Source organism: Rhincodon typus, chromosome 4 (genome assembly GCF_021869965.1).
Source record: "Rhincodon typus isolate 14 chromosome 4, sRhiTyp1.1, whole genome shotgun sequence".
NCBI lineage: Eukaryota > Metazoa > Chordata > Chondrichthyes > Orectolobiformes > Rhincodontidae > Rhincodon > Rhincodon typus.
Window position 1 is genome coordinate 96,431,327 of NC_063335.1, and position 16,556 is coordinate 96,447,882.

Consider the following 16,556-nt stretch of genomic DNA (forward strand, 5'->3'; position numbering starts at 1 on the left):
GACCCTTCTTCTGAAGAAGGGTCTAGGCCCGAAACGTCAGCCTTCCTGCTTCCCTGATGCTGCTTGGCCTGCTGCGTTCATCCAGCTCTACACCTTGTTATCTCTGCTACCTATACAACTTAGATTTATTTAGTCAGTGTCCATTCTCTCAATATACTAGCTGAGCTGGCCTCAATCACAGATTCAACTTTAGAATCTCATCATGTGCCCTTCATGAGCTTTGCATGTAAATTAATCAATCCGACAACATGGGTGATTTAGTGGTGGTGGTTAATAAATGGAAAAAGTACTATGGGCGATTTGGTGATGGGGAACAAAAAGAAAAACACTCAGTTGTGGTCGAAGAGTATTTCTGGATATAAAAAATAGCATCTCACAAACCTGTGTGTGTCCTGTCTCAGGTCAAGTAGCACCTGCCTCCAAGGTGTGCAATAATGGCCTTTGAACAATGTGATTAGAAAATATCTAAAATTTACTCATAGCAGTTAACATTTAAGGCTAATGAAAATCAAAGTGACCTGCAGGGGCCATTATTGTGCATTAGGGAAACTCTTGTTGCACTGTGGTAGCCGCTGAATCAAGAGTCTTGGATTCAAAGTTCAAGCCCTCCCTGCTCGAACAGGCTGGTTAGAAAGTATGTACAATCTCACCACAAGGACTCTTATGGCACAGTGGTAGTGTCTCTGCCTCTAGGTCAGGAAATTCAGGTTCAAGTCCCATTTACTCAACGAAGTGCATCACGTGCCTGAACAGGTTGATTAAAATAACAATAGAATCTCACCACAACAAGTTCTTATGGTGTAGTAGTACCCCCACCTCTAGCCAGGAGGCCTGGGTTCAAGTCCCACCTGCTCTAGATGTATGTAATGACATCTCTTATCAAATTGATTAGAAAATAGCTTCAAACTTCAGATTTGAGAAGGATGATGGTGACCTGCTTGCCTAGAAAACGGAATTCAGTCGTATCTGCTGGTTAGAAGAGAGCTCATGGCATAGCAATAGCGTCCCTACCTCTGGACCAGAAGGCCCAGTTCAAGTCTTACATCTGTGTCCCAACATCTCTGAACAGGCGGATTAGAAAATACTTAGAATCTCATCACCCAAGCTTTAATAAATAACTCATTAAGAATGAATTTGCATTTATTAAAACAAGTACAAAACAAGACAGTAACACAAGTTATTTCTTAAGCCAAGGTCACCTCTAACCAGATAATGGCTTAACAGTTTCTAAAAAAAAAATCAAATGAAATGAGGCATTGCAACATAATTCAATCAACTTCATTTGTTTGTTTTTCCAGAAAGTCTGCTCACTCACTCATTTTGAGAACATGCATGGAGACACACATACCAATTCAATGGGGCAAGAAAGTTTACAAGCGCACCAGACTGACCTAAGTTATTTTTGTGACGCTAGAGTTGAATAAGTGGTCATGCCCTCAATGTTAGGTCAAAGGATATAAGTGAATTTAATATAAGCAGTTCTTCCAATGAAGGTTGAACTCACCATGGGTAACAATTCATTTTAAACTTACATCTGTTCATTTAAAAATGGTGGCTCCTTTTAAATGTCCTACTCTGTCCTTCACTGTTCCTTCACCGTCACTGGGTCAAAATCCTGGAATTCCCTCCCTAATAGCATTGTGGGTCAACCCACAGCAGGAGGAATGCAGCGGTTCAAGAAGGCAGCTCACCATCACCTTCTCAAGGGCAACTAGGGATGGGCAAGAAATGCTGGCCAGCCAGCGACATCCACATCCCATAAAATGAATAGAAAAAAACGACTCTCTGGCCTAAATGTTTCCATTCAAAAAACATATTCCACATACATTGCATTGCCAAAGTTGTCAGCCTTATCGTAATGCTCTTCCCTCCAAGTCAGAATGTCATCGGTTCAATTTTACTCCAGAGACTTAAGTGCACAAGCTAGAATGACACCAGGGAGTGCTGCACTGCGGAAAATGCTGTCTTTCTAATGAGACACTGAAAAAAGCTCCAACTGGCCTATTCCAAAAAGGAGATTCCCTTTTCCTTACAAATATATATCTCGCAACCAACACAAAATTGAGCTATATCTTTTATACAATTGTTAAGATGCTACTATTCTCAAAATGGCTTCAAACATGAAATGAAGGCAACCTGAAATTTTAAAAGGTACTTTACAGATAATTCAATTGCGTGTAACCATTGCTTCCTCCTTTATTTTGTCATTGGAAGGAGGAGTGTAAATTGTTGGGAAGATTCAGACCAGAGCTACAGGCAGGTTTTACCGAGTGCTTACCTTCATTATCCAACACCTAAACAGTTCCAGTTCTGTACAGAAATTAATGTTTACCAAGTGCTTCGAATTTGAAAGAAACTTACAGTTTTCATTAAAGAGGTGCTATTATACATATAAGTAACTGTTTTTTGTTGCAAAGCCTAGTCTGCCTCATAGCAGGCTGAAACATACTTGTCTTCAGCTGACGGTTCTGTGAACACACTTGCGTTTGCCCCCAATGTAAGAAGGCTGAAGATCTCATTTGGCAGCAATTCTCAAACAATGTGATAAAATAGAGGATAAATTACTCTTACTTGTCAATGAGTTGGTAACCAGAGGGCATAATTTTAACATTGTGAGCAACAGAGTTAATCAAGAATTCCAAGGTGGATTGTTAAGAGCATCTGCTAACAGATCAGTAGCAGATAAATTCACAACTAATAATAGTTTTTAAAATGAAGGAATTAGATTATTAGATTTTAAAAAAGGAAAGCTTGGAGTTATTGAACTAAATGCAGAGCTAGCTCCCAGAGCTGGTTCAGGGAGGTGAGCCTTATGGATTGTGTTTATCTAAAATTTTAATCAGAATAGTAGGTCGGCCCAGAAAATCCTATAAACGGGGAACTTTCCCCCAACCACTAAACAGGTGTTAGGCAAAACAATGAGTTCCAGCCTCATGGAAAAACACGTCAAGAAATTATCACATTATACTAGGATAGCTAAAATACAAAATCGGCCTGCACATCAATCTAAATGCTAGAGATGTTGAAATAAACAAGTCTTTTTTTCTAAATTCTTTTAAATCTGTCTTTTCCATTTAAAGGTGGTAGCCATGAATGGCAAACTTGAAAGTTAATCATACTTGTCAGGAAATCCTATATTTTGACATGCTATATTAGTCACAATAACTAGAAATATACCTGATGCATAGCTCTCCAAGATTTTTTAACTCAACTGAAGTATGCTCGACCACACCACTTTCAGATTCATCAATTACTTTTGTCCTGCATTCAACCATCATTCTAATTCATTCGCAGACACAACAATTCAGTCCTCACCACACACATCAATTTCCACAAAAATTGTTGCTGGATAGTAATTAGGATTAATAACCATGAATTTTTCTCTCATCAACTTCCAGGAATGCCAAGACCAGCTGTGAAAACCTTACCATCCTCAGGGCAAGGACAACATTGACGCAGTTTTATTTATTGCTTATTGCCTCCTTGAACTGCTGCACTCCTTGTACAAATTATTTTTAGGTAGCGCTTTTGACCCAGCAATAAAAAACGTTTAAGTTAAAATAGTGTGCCACAATGGTTACAATGCTTCAACACTACTCTGGCCTATCACAATGCTGGAGGTCACAGGACTGATAAAAATACATTTTGGTGAAATACAGTACATTCTCCAACTACACTGTAGCTGATAGTGAAGGGGCAGACACTGAATGGCACAAGCACCAATCAATTGGCTTCTCAATCCTAGACAGCACAGAGCCTTTTAAAACATTATTTACCCTCTTTCTTGCTTAGGTCTCAGCACAGTTGTGCTCGGAGCTGAAAGCAAAGCAACGGCAGCTACATTTTAGATTTTATGAAGAAGAGAAGGCAATTTATGCAGCTAAAGATGGTGAGGTTGAGGGTACTTCACTTGGGTCAAAATTCTTAGAGAGATCTATGCATTCAGTATGATTCTAGTCATTGAACATCAAATGTGTGGCTAATGAAGCATGTCAAAACAGAGAACTTCTTGACCAATATGGCTAGGTGCCACACTAAGTGTGTGTTAACGACTACAGTATTTTCAAATAATAAGGCATCTAAAAGGCACGTCTGAGGAGCATGATAAAATATATCATTGAACCACAAAGAGATTTAGGTTAGATCACTAAAATATTGAGTAAGCATGGAATAGTGTTCATGGATTAGCAATCCAGAACCCTAGGCTAATGTTCTAGAGACATACATTCAAAACCCACCATGGTAGATGGGGAAATACGAATGCAACAAAAAAAGAAAAATCTGAAGTTGGAAAGAAATCTAGCGACTATGTAACTACTGTTGACTGTCATAGTAACTCATCTGGCTCACTAATGGGAAAATAAACATGGCATTTTCTCTACTTTGGTCAGCACTTGATTCAGTAATGTGGTTGACTTTCGAGTTCTACTGGGGTACACAATAATTACAGGCCTAGCTAATGATGCCCATATCCCATGAACAAACAAAATAAACTTGGGCAAGGAGTTGGTTTTAAGAAATGTCTTAAATGAAGAGAACAAGGTACAGAGGCAGTGAGGTGTAGGGAGAGAATTCCAGAGCTAAGAATCCAGACAACTGAAAGCAGCCAACAATAGTACTAATTAAAATTGGGATGTTCACAAGTCCAAAGATAGATAAGCATGGATGTCTCAATGGTTGCTGGGATAACAGTGATAGGAAGGGACAAGACCACGGAGCAATTTGAGAACAAGGATGAGAAGTTAAGAAGTTGTTTGATGGAGCCAGGTGTAGGTTAGCAAGCATGGGCTTGATAGGTGAGTGAGACTTGGTGTTAAGATTATAGGGAGGAGAATTTTAGGTGATCTCATTTCACAGAGAAATGATGTGAGAGAACGCACCAGTATGTTGAAATAGTCATATTCAGGTAAAAAGGTATGGATTAGGATTTCAAGTATGATAAAAACATTGCAAATAAAGTGGTTTTAGTCTTACTGTTGTCAGTAAGAGGGATCAAATTGGTACAGAAGTGTTTGAAATTGAGAGAAAATGCATTGGCTTCAAACCTCTCTATTTAATTGGAGGAAATCTCTGCTCATTCACATTGGATGGCAACTACACAATCTGACAATTCACTAATATGGAAGGAGTTTGGAGAAGTGTGGATGACAGAGCTATCGCATACACGTGAAATCAAATCAAAGAAACTTCAATCAAAGATAATTTATGTGCACCTATTCATCAATTACCTTTAGCTTTCATTCAAATTTTCAATCCAAATATGTATCTTCAAATATCGCATTGTTCACTTGAACACTGAAGCTGGACTTGTGGTGATATGTTAGGCAGATTAGACTTTCAACTTGAGGTTTAGTCCTCTCCCAGTCACGTCCTACAACTGAGACAATAAATTCAATAAATTAAGAAAGAGTCATGGTTATGTTGTTAATTTTTTTTTTAAGTAAAATATGTAATCTGGCTTGAAATGGACAAAGCAGCTAAGAAAATGGCTGAGAAGTCACATGACTACCTCTGAAGATTCAGCTGGTACTGAGACTAAACTACACTAATCTTAGGAAGATATCACAAGCGACCTTTTGAAATTCAATTAACATTTTCAAGGGTAAACAGAAACTCCTTGACAATATTTCCCTGGAGGCACTAATAGCTCTTCCTATCTCACCACAACCAGATAATTACAGCCATCTAAACTAGTGAACAGTTTTAAAAAAGTTAATTACCTCAAGTTAAAGACAGCAGATGAGTCTGTGCCCCAAAGCTAAGCTAACAACACCTATTGGACTTCTGGTCTCTAAGTGATTCCAGAGCGATCTCCCAGCTTTGTGAATCCGGAGGCGAAGGCTGGCATGGTCTGGAGTCAGGCAGACTGGGGGCTAGATGCCAGCATGGACTTGTTTTTTCTCCATTTTATAATTTATTCCTAAAATCTGCAATGCTGGAATTTTTAACCTCTCTATTTTTCTAAGAACTGTAACTGAAGAAGCTTTATTTAGGGACCTTTGTAAATAAGATGGTACCATAAGCAGTGACTTGTACACTTCTCACTGCACTCATTTGAATGCACGTGACAATAAAACTAATTCTAATTCCAAATTCTAAATTAATTCTTGGGATGTCACTTTTGTTGGTTGGGCCAGTTATTATCGATTCCCAGATGCTCTTGGGAATGTGGTGATGAACTGGCTTCTTGAACCACTGCAGTCCATTTGGTATAATACGCCTAAAATGCAGTTAGAGGGAGTTCTAGGACTTTCATCAAGTGAAACTGAAGGATCGGCATCAGCTTGATGTCATGAAGGTTGGTGGATTAGCTGGAAACTTGAAGGTGGTGATATTCTGTGTTTCTGCTGCCTTTGTCCTTCTAGATGAACAACGGTTAAGAATCTGTAAGGTGTGACCCGACAAGCCTTGGTAAATTTCTGCAGTGAATCTTGTAAATGGGCACACTGCTGTAATTGTGGGTCAGTGGTAGAGGCCGTTTACTAGTGTGGGGCCAATCAAGTGGGATGCTTTGGCCTGGATAGTGTCAAGTTTCTTCAGAGGTGGAATTGCACTCAACCAGGCAAGTGGCAAATATACCATCACTCTACTGACTTGTAACTTTCAGATGGCGAACAGATTTTGAGACTTAGGTGGTAACTTATTGCTGCAGGGTTCTTAGCTTCTGGTCAATGGTACCCCTTAGAATGTTGATAGTGGGAGATTCATTGATGATAAACCCATTGAGTGTCAAGTGACAATAGTTCGATTCGCTTGTTGGAGATGGTCATTGTCTGATGCGAATATTACTTTCCATTCGTCAACCCAAACCACGATATTGCACAGATCAGACAAAGGCTGCTTAAATATTTGGGGAGTCACAATTGAGGCTGAGTGTATTTGCAGGGAAACACTGTAGCTAATTTGCACAGAGCAAATAAATAACAAATCAATTTATTTTGATAGCACGAGTTGAGAAATAACCATTAGTCAGGGCACTGCATAACTTCTTGATTTTCACATGATCTTTTGCATCCATCTGAATAGGCAAATAGGTCTTGGATGCCATCTTATCCAAAAACTGACACTTCTGGCATTGTAGTATCCCCATTAATGTGCAAGACACCAATCCAGACCATGAACTCAATCCTGTCGGGGGTCTTGAACTGAACTTCTAACTCAAAGAGAAGAACGCGCTGCCGCTGATGAAGATTGACAGTGACAGTGATACACTAAGAAAGTGTGAGTGTGTGCGCACACGCGCTGCACATGAGTGTGCTGTTGGCGGAGGGAAGAGACGCAAAATGCCTTTGAAGAGATTTTAAAACGCAACATAAATAGAACTTGTCCTTGTCAGGGCTGACAAATGATAAAACAACATGCATTTCAGAAGATAACAAAAATGACAAAGTTATGACTGACTTATGGCTTGCTTTACTCAATGCTATTTATCATATTGAGTCAGCCATGACATAGCATCAACATAAATAAGTCAATTGAAAAAAAAACCATTGTATCTCATCCACAGAGCCCATTTTTACTTCTAACGTGCCAAAGGTAAAAGGCTAACAGATCAGAAAACTGGAAAAGAAACAGGGTTTTGGGATTCATTCCAAAATCTGCTTAAAAAGATGCAAGAAAAATATAAACAAGTATTAAATTTATAAGTCTTTTCTCAGCTGTACTTTGAAATCAATATGAATAATGCAAGACAACCTACCTTGAATAACTCACTGTGCTGAACGTAAATCAAACTCCAGAACTTCTTCAGCCATGACTGATATTAGAGGTCAGGAAACATATGGTGTTGACCATTGCAATTTTGTACAAAATCCCGCTGTAAGTCAAATTGCAGGACATGTACTCCAGTATCAGTGCCCTCTCTTGGGGTAACAGAGGTAATGGTTACTGACAATAAGATGTGCTGAGCCAGTCACACCATCTGTACACCTGACAGAAGACATCCAAAAGTGGGTCTTTACCCTGAGCTCTGTCTCAGCAAACAGTTCTCCAGGGCAGAAGGAATTTTTGAACGATGCCCTCAAAGTTTTCTTATGGAAGAAATTAAAAAAAAAACATGCCCACTGACTCGATGGGAATCTCTTGCTCAAGACCACCCAGACTGGAGAAGCAGCAATACAAAGGTGCCAACCATCCTGAGCATCTGTGACAGGCTCAGGTAAAGGCCAAGTGCAAAGAACCAAAACAGCATGCGAACACTTGAGCACCCATCCCTCCACCTCTTTAAACACCACTTGTCCCATCTGTAGCAGGGTGTGCAGATGCAGCAGCCTGTTTAGTCACTTCAGGACCCACAACACCAGATTGGAAGAAAGTCATCCTCAGTATCGGTGGAACTGCATTAGAAGGGCAAAAAAAAAACGGTCATTAAATATTTGTGATTTGCTACCTACACATTAGGGGCAAAAGTAGCACTTCAGTGCTGTAACAGTGCAAGTTGGTTGTCAAATTCTGAATTCAACCTCTCAACGTGCAACATTGATATTTATAGGCGTACAGTTTCAATCATGTTCTCCATACAGTAAATAAGGACAAAAGCTAGAAACATATTCCCTTGGTTTGTTTCAAGGAGTAAGGTACAAGTATTTCATATTAACGTAATGCAATATTTGCAGGGATTTAAACAGCTTTAGTGAGCAGAAATTGCCCCGTACCTACCGCTAAAATTAAAAAAAAAGGTTAGATCCCTAGGGGCAGCACGGTGGCTCAGTGGTTAGCATTGCTGGTTCACAGCACCAGGGACCCGGGTTCAGTCTCCCAAGGGTGGAATTATCTGTGTGGAGTTTGCACATTCTCGCAGTGTCTGCTTGGGTTTCCTCAGAGTCCTCCGGTTTCCTCCCACAGTCCAAAGATGTGCAGGATAGGCAAATGGCCATGCTAATTTGCCCGTAGTGTTCAGAGATGTGTAGATTAGGTGGGTTACAGGGGAACGAGTCTAGGTGGGATGCTCTGAGGTTCGGTGTGGACTTGTTTAACCGAAGGGCCTGTTTCCACACTGTAGGGATTCTATGATTAAAGGCCAAATGTCACAGTAAGGAAAAAGGACTGAGTGAGCAAATTAGATAATCTAATTTTCAGGTTTTAAGTGCAGCAAACTATAGTGAAAAAAGACAACTGTGAAATTCCCTACATCCTCAAATCTCTGTTGTTTTGATTGAGAGCTGTTGTTTGATTGTTTTAAATTGAAGATATATCAATGCTGATACAAATTTAAGCACCACTGTAACCTATTCATTTTAAAAAGGTTCCTGTTGAGCTTTAATTGAAAATCTAGGTGGGCCATATACCATCATTGGGTTAGAAGACACCAGTCTGAATTTTATAAACAATGAAGACAAATCACAACTTAGGATTTTATGAAAGAGGTCTTCAATACATAAAAAGATAACACTCCAGATGAGGCTATAATTCCAGCCTCCTTTCATCAGTTTCCAGTTCTGCATCTCAAAAATAAAATCAGAGTTTCTGCTTCCATCACATTGCTGAAAGATGCAACAATTACTTCAGAGAATCATTGGATATGATGCAGGTGGTGGTCATTCAGCCCTCTGCATGTGTGTTAGTTCTCTGGCAGCCCTCTTGTGGCGCAGAGGTAGCATCCCTACCCCCTTGGACTAAGAGACCCAGGTTCAAGTCTGACTTGCTCCATAAGTGTGTGAAGTAACACCTGAACAGGTTGATCAGAAACACAGGTTGTGTTAGGTATCTGCAATACAAGCTCAGCTAGTCCTACTCTCTCAACTTTCCATACAGCCTTGAAGTATTTTCCCCTTCAGATGACAATCCAATTTTCTTATTGAAGCCTGGATTTCACCTTCCTTTAATCCCTGCTTTAAGAGCTTTTCCCTCATGTCAGCATTGTCCTTTTGAAAATTACCTTAAATCAGTTTCCTCTGATTCTCTACCTTTCCACTAATGTTAACCATTTACCTGCCTATCATCAACTGCTTCCTCATTTAGTTAAGATTAAAAAATTACATGCACGCAATTCAGACACTAAAGCTCAAAATTACTATCCTTTGTGCTGATCCAGATATTAGTGACCCTACCTCTGGCTCAGAATGTCCAGGTTAAAACCTAACTGCCATTGTGGTGCGTCACAACATTTCTGAACAAGAAGATTAAAAATAAATGTAAAATATTAATTGATACAGCTTCCACTGCTTTTTGAGAGCGTTCCATAATTTTACCACTCTGTGTTGCCGAACATCTCTCCTGAATGGCCCAGCTATGATGCCACGTGATCCTAAACATCCCCCATCAATGTGGAAAAGCAGTCTATCTTATCACTTCCTTTCAAAATCCTAAAACCTTCCAATGAAATCACCTCTCAATTTGTTACATTTATTAAACTTAATGCTGGTTCAACCTCAGATATTGTATTCAGTTCTGGGCACCACATTTCAGGAAAGCTGTGAAACTCTTAAGAGTGCAAAGACCACAAAAATGGTTCCAGGAACAAGGAACTTCGGTGATGTAGATAAGTTGGGAAAGGCTGGGCTGTTTCCCTTAAGAGAATGGAATGAGAGAGGAGATTTGAGAAAAGGTATTGAAAATCACGAAAGGTACGGACAGAAAAGATAAGGAAAAACGATTCCCAGTGGTGGTATGCTTAAGAACCAAAGAGCACATATTTAATGTATGACAAAAAAGGAGACATGGGTGGCACAATGGTTCACACTGCTACCTCACAGCGCCAGGGACCCAGGTTCAATTCCAGCCTCAGGTGACGATCTGTGTGGAGTTTGCACATTCTCCCCTTGTCTGTGTGGGTTTTTACTGGTGCTCCTTTCACAGCCAAAACATCCTTTAAATGTTGTGGTGTCCAGAAAAGAGCATTGCATTTTGGATATGGTGCAAGCAAGGTTTCGTATGACTATAGAAAAATTTATTTTTTTAACCGCCTCGAAAAAAAGACTGATGGACTAAACGGCTGAAATTTTGTGATTTTTTTTTCGTGACCACTATATTTCCTTAATTTATCTATACAGGACCCTAAAATGCCGTTGGTATCCACTGTAACAAGATTCCATTTTTATTAAATCTAGGATCTAGCCCGCCTTGGTTTAAAGTGAATGGCCTCATTTACTGTGATGCACTTTAAGTTTTGTTCACTTGCTTAATCGATCAATACTTTTTGTAATTTTATGCTATTGACTTCACGACCAAACTTCATCATCAGCTATTCAGACGTATGCTCTATTATCAGTATTAGTGATTCACCAAGTCTCTGAAGCAAATCTGGTTCATCACTAGGCACTTCCCACTAATTTGAATATACATCCATTATTCATACTCTATACCTTCTACCACATAACTAGGCCAATAACCTGCCTTCAACTCCACAAATTTAACTGCAGTCAACTGCTCTATATTTGCAGTATTAGCAGAAATTCTATTACTTTGAATTCAGATGACAGTTATTCATGTGAAACTTTACCAAAAGTTTGCCCTAAGCGAGGCACGACAGATGAAATTCCGTTTGTGTGCAGGGTCACAGTCATGCACTGCTTTGAACTGGACAGACGCCTTACACCTGATTTGTGTTTAATTTTGTGTTTTAGCTGTGGAGTAGAAGGGCCCTCTTGTGATACAGTGAGACTGTCCCTACACCTGGACCAGAAGACTCGGGTTCGAGTTCCACGTGCTCCAGAGGTGTACAATAAAGCCTCTGAGCAGGTCGATTTGAAAGATAGGTAAATAAAAGTAGCTGTGGAGCAGAGTTTTGTGGTACAGTGGCAGTACCTCTGAGCCAGGAGGCCCGGGCTCAAGTCCCATCTGCTCCACGGGTGAGTCATAACATCTCTAAACAGGTTGACTGAAGAATACCTAGCTGTGGAGCAGGACTTTGTGGTGCAGTGGCTTGAGTCAGGAAGTTTGGGTTCAAGTCCAGCTGCTCCACAAAATAACAATGAACCAGGTTAAATAAAAATATCTAATTGTAGAGAAGGTCCACACTGCTCTTTGGAAGAAACCTCATGGAACATACTTTTGCTGCTCTTCTATCAGTGAAATGACACCAGTGATGAATGTCTGTGAAACAATTACTCAGCAGACTGTTGCCAATTTACAGCAATTGTAAATAATATTAAACATGTCCAGTATAACCTTTGGAGTACTTTAAGAAATGCTGTTTTAACCATTTTTGTTTCTGTTTGTCGTTAGCCGAACATGCGATTGCCTTCCTCAGTCAGAAAATTAAGAGTTCAATTACATTTCAAGACTGTGGGCAAATAATATATACTAATAATATAAGGTACATGTCATGTCATAACTTGTGTTTTCTGAGGCACATTCCCCAAATAACTGAAAATAACAATACTTCTTGCCATGACTTCCAGGGCTGTCTCAGTAAAGGAAACTGTATTCTTTCCTCTTGGGAACAAGGAAATTCCTGGCTACAAATAAAAGGAAACAATTCCCAGCCTCTCTGGATTAAAAAAGAACTTCCTTGCAAAAACTTAAGATGACTCTTTACCCAACTGGCCATTGCTAAGTTACAACCATCTATCTGGAAAAACAGACATTAATACAGTAAATTGAGAAGAAGAAAATAATGCAGTACTGCCCAGAGAAAAATTGGACCAGCGTAGGTATTGTAAAACAAAGGCTGAGCATAAATTCCCTTCCTTAAAAAAGTGGCAGAGTTGGTATACATCAAGGTTAACTGTCGTCATTAACAATGATGGTTTAGCATTAACTATATTTTCCCAAGGTTTCTCTGAAAGTTCAGCTAGCAGCTGGCAACTGGCAAGACTAAAAACACATTTTTCAAAATGAAGGAAGCAAGATAAAAGGATTCATGCCTAAAACCTTTCAAAGCCTTAGGCCATCTCAGAAGTATTTCAGTCACTGTATTACTTTGGAAACGTATTCACCGTTGCCATGCAAGGAAACACTACAGCAAATTAATACACAACAAAGTCCCATAAGTGAAATGGCTGACAATACCAGTACAACAATTTTTTGGTCAGGATAACAGAATTCCTCTCGTCTTCTTTAACAAGTGCCATGGGTCCTGTTACAATCACGCAAGAGGGAAAATGGAGCCTCGATTTAATGTCTCATTTGAAAGGTGGCAGCTTCAATAGTGCAGTGCACTATTACACAGGTGTAGCCCAGATTATGAATTTAAAATCACTGCAGCGGGGATCGAATGCACAATATTTCACTCAGGCTAATGTGCTTTTCTGGAGCCAAGGTCGGAACATCAGGGATTAAAAATGCTTAACAAAAAAAAAAACTTTGTTGCTGAAGTCTTTCTACTTAGGAATTCTATAGCTATTCTTGTTTATCACATTCGATACCAAAGATTCTGCACGTTGTAAAACAGTGTATATTAGCTCATACATTTAATGTGAATAGATGACTGAAGATCTAATTCAATCACAATTACAACATTATTTTTACAATAAAGTCAATTCTGATTTTCCAGCACATTAGCAGGGAGCTGAATATTTTCATGCAAACATGGAAAACAGATCAAATTTCTAATACTCTCTTCCAAATGTGTAACAACCAATGGCTTGAAGACTAAATATTACAAGCACTTCCCAGTCTCCAAAACTCCTAGACAAGATAATTAAATGATTGACCTGAGCTTGTTTACTTGACAATTAGACTTTGTGGCCTCGGCAACACAGCTCCAGCTTAGCAGCAAAACACTCCTGTCCTCATGAAAGTGAATCATCACAAACAATCTTACAGGCACAAGCATATTTCTTGCTCTAGAACTCCTAACTCATGTAAAGTATAAACAAATCATAACAAAAGTTTAAAGAGAAAGAATACCGTTAGTTCATGCTGTTCCTCGATACCCAGGAAATCTGGCCTACTGAAGAACATAAGAAATAGAAGGAGCAGTAGTTATTTGTCCATTTCTGTAAAGAAACGCAATTCTGCCATTAAAGCCTCAGTCATGTCAGCAATGATTTTATTTAACTTCATGCTCCTGCCTGCCTGTCTGTCAATACTGTCAACTTCCTTGCATATCAAGCATATGAAAGAATTCAAGGCTGAGTTAGACAAGCACTCACTGTTCGTTGGTGGATAGAGAGCTTTAAAGATTAACAACCCTCAGAAGAAATTCACCCTCACCTCTGCCTCAAATAAGAAGATCACTATTTTGAAACTGTGTCCCTGGTTCTAGATTCCTTCAAGAAAAAAAAACATTCTCTCAACACTTATCCTGTCTAGCCCTGTTACTATCTGATGCATTTCAGGAAGATCATGTTTAATTCTTCTAAACTAGACTGAATGCAGGTTCAACCTGCTCAACATTTCCTCATAAGACAACCTTTCATTCTTAGAGCGAACCTGAACTGACACCAATGCAAGCTTAATCTTCTTTAAATAAAAGATTAAACAGTGTACAGTACTCTCGGTGAGGTCTCAACAATGTCCTGTATAGTTGTAACAAGACTTCCCTGCTTTTATACTGCACCGTTCTTTAAATGAAGACCAACATTCCATTTCCCTTCTTAATTACTTGCTGTACATGCTTACTTTTGTCTTAAATGTACAATAACACCCAAATCCCTCTGCACTACAATGCTCTGCACCTTCTTCCAATGAAGTAATATTGCACTTTTACTTCTTTTTTACTAAAGTATACATCAGTTTCCCGCAGACTGTCAAATTTCTTTTGCAGATTCCCTACATCCTCTTCAAGACTTCTTTCCTATCTATCTTTGTGCCATCAAAGTTGGCAAAAATGTTCTCGGTCCCTACATTCTATATTAGATCCAGACATAAATGGTTGAGGTCCCTCTGGCGCTTGATAAGTTATGGTTTGATGACCTGACAATCTCCAATTTATTCCCACTCTGTGTTCCCAGTTTGTCAGTCAATCCTTGATCTAATGCTAATACAATACCTCCATTACCCAACACCATGAACTCTTAACTCGTGCGTACGAGCAACCTTTTACCTGGGACGTCACAACGAATTTTGGAAATTCAAACATCTTCTAGAATCCCTTTACCCAGACTGCTTGTTACACCCTCAAGGAACTGAATAAGCTTGTGAAACACAATTTCAGTCTCATAATACAACCAAGCAGAGCTAATATAGTTTTCTAAATGTCCTTCTACGACTTCCTTACAATTGATCCAGCATTTTCTAATGAACAATTTTATGCATAATGACCTTTAGTTTCTATACTCTTTTGATTAGATATGTCATTTTTAATGAATTCTGGAAGATTACAAATAACACATCCACTAACCTTGATAGGACCTCTTTTAAGATCATACGGATGCAGGCCATTGGTCCAGTGTAACAGTGAGCATTAGCACTTCAACTTTGCAAGTTGAAGTTTTAAACCTTTTCAAGTTTCTACATCCCTTTTGCCCTCAATTTTCTCCCATTACTGAAATTTTATGACTTTTACTGTAAAAGGTTGATACAAAATACTTTTCAACATACATATTTCTTCATTCCCATCATTAATTCGCTAGTCTCATCCCTGAAGGAACAACATTCACTTTTTAGCTACTCCCTTCCTTTCTATGTACTTGCAGAAATGGGCACCACTGAGTAAAATAACATCCAATCAACTTAGTTTTTTTAAAAAGGCATACGAACACAAATTCTAACCATCACCCTCTGAAACTGATAACAAAGCTAATCTCAATTACTCATGACGCTCAACACTTCTAAACATCCAAACTCGGTATGCAGCCTGACCGTTGCCGGAATGGAAAGAGGGAGCAGGAAGAGAAAGTTAAAAATATTTCAAATATATTGAACGCGAGTGGATGGGAAGAAGAAGAGACAGAAACACTTCTTAAGGACGTCGCTACAGATGCCAACTCGTTGACACTTTCTCGACCAAATCGGATCACAAATTAACGGGAAACAAATGAGAAACAATGCACTGGATTAATGAATTAAAAATAACTGGGGGGGGGGGGGGGGGGAACGAGCGAATTTGGAGAGAGGCAAGAAAAAGTAAACGCCGGAGAAAAGCAAAATCTTATACTTGTATTTGTCCATAACAAGATATTGAGATACACTAAATCTGCACAATCAACTCCAGAAAGTCAGAAATTATGTCCACTAAAGAGAAAGTCAAACTTCTCGCGTCTTAACATCAACAAAAGAAAACAAAATCGCTGTTTGCTCGTGCGCGGATAACTTGAAGATCTAGTTGGCGGGGGGGGAAACTGAAGCTAGAAAAGATGACTGAGACATCGGAGGAGACGGGAAAATTTTCAGGGTCTTCCACAACACCAACCTCCCTCCTCCGCCCAAATGGTGGTCAATTAAAGCGGTTTCCCGGCTCCACAGTGTTCGCCTGAACACACTGGGCTCACTTACGAAAGGCCCTGCTGGAGGTAGCGGCCTGATCCGTCCAGCTGCCGCCCGGCCCGGCATAAATCACCCACCCGCTCCCTCCCAACCTCCATCCCAAACCGGCTCCCGCAGCAAACAGTGTCATCTTCAAAATTTTGTGAGATAAAATGTCACGATTAGATTTTGTTTACGCTCCCCGTTATCGAGCCCGGTCTGTCTCCGAGTCGCCTCCGTCTTTGATTTGACCTTTTCCTCGCTCT

At 39.6% G+C, this 16,556-nt stretch overlaps 1 long non-coding RNA gene across 4 annotated transcripts in view; it reads right to left on the reverse strand.

The window, feature by feature from the left end:
• LOC109921849 overlaps positions 1–15,806 on the reverse strand; it is a 26,078-nt gene extending 10,272 nt beyond the window's left edge. For 3 of the 4 annotated variants that reach the window (XR_007261979.1, XR_007261977.1, XR_007261980.1), the window contains exons 1-3: positions 13,792–13,921; positions 7,700–8,336; positions 5,229–5,377 (exon numbers count right to left, since the gene is read on the reverse strand). This is a non-coding gene — a long non-coding RNA (uncharacterized LOC109921849). Of the gene's footprint in view, positions 1–5,228; positions 5,378–7,699; positions 8,337–13,791; positions 13,922–15,226 lie in introns of those variants that run through there. The other variant, XR_007261978.1, reaches the window with a different exon arrangement.
• Between the last annotated feature and the right edge of the window lie 750 nt (positions 15,807–16,556).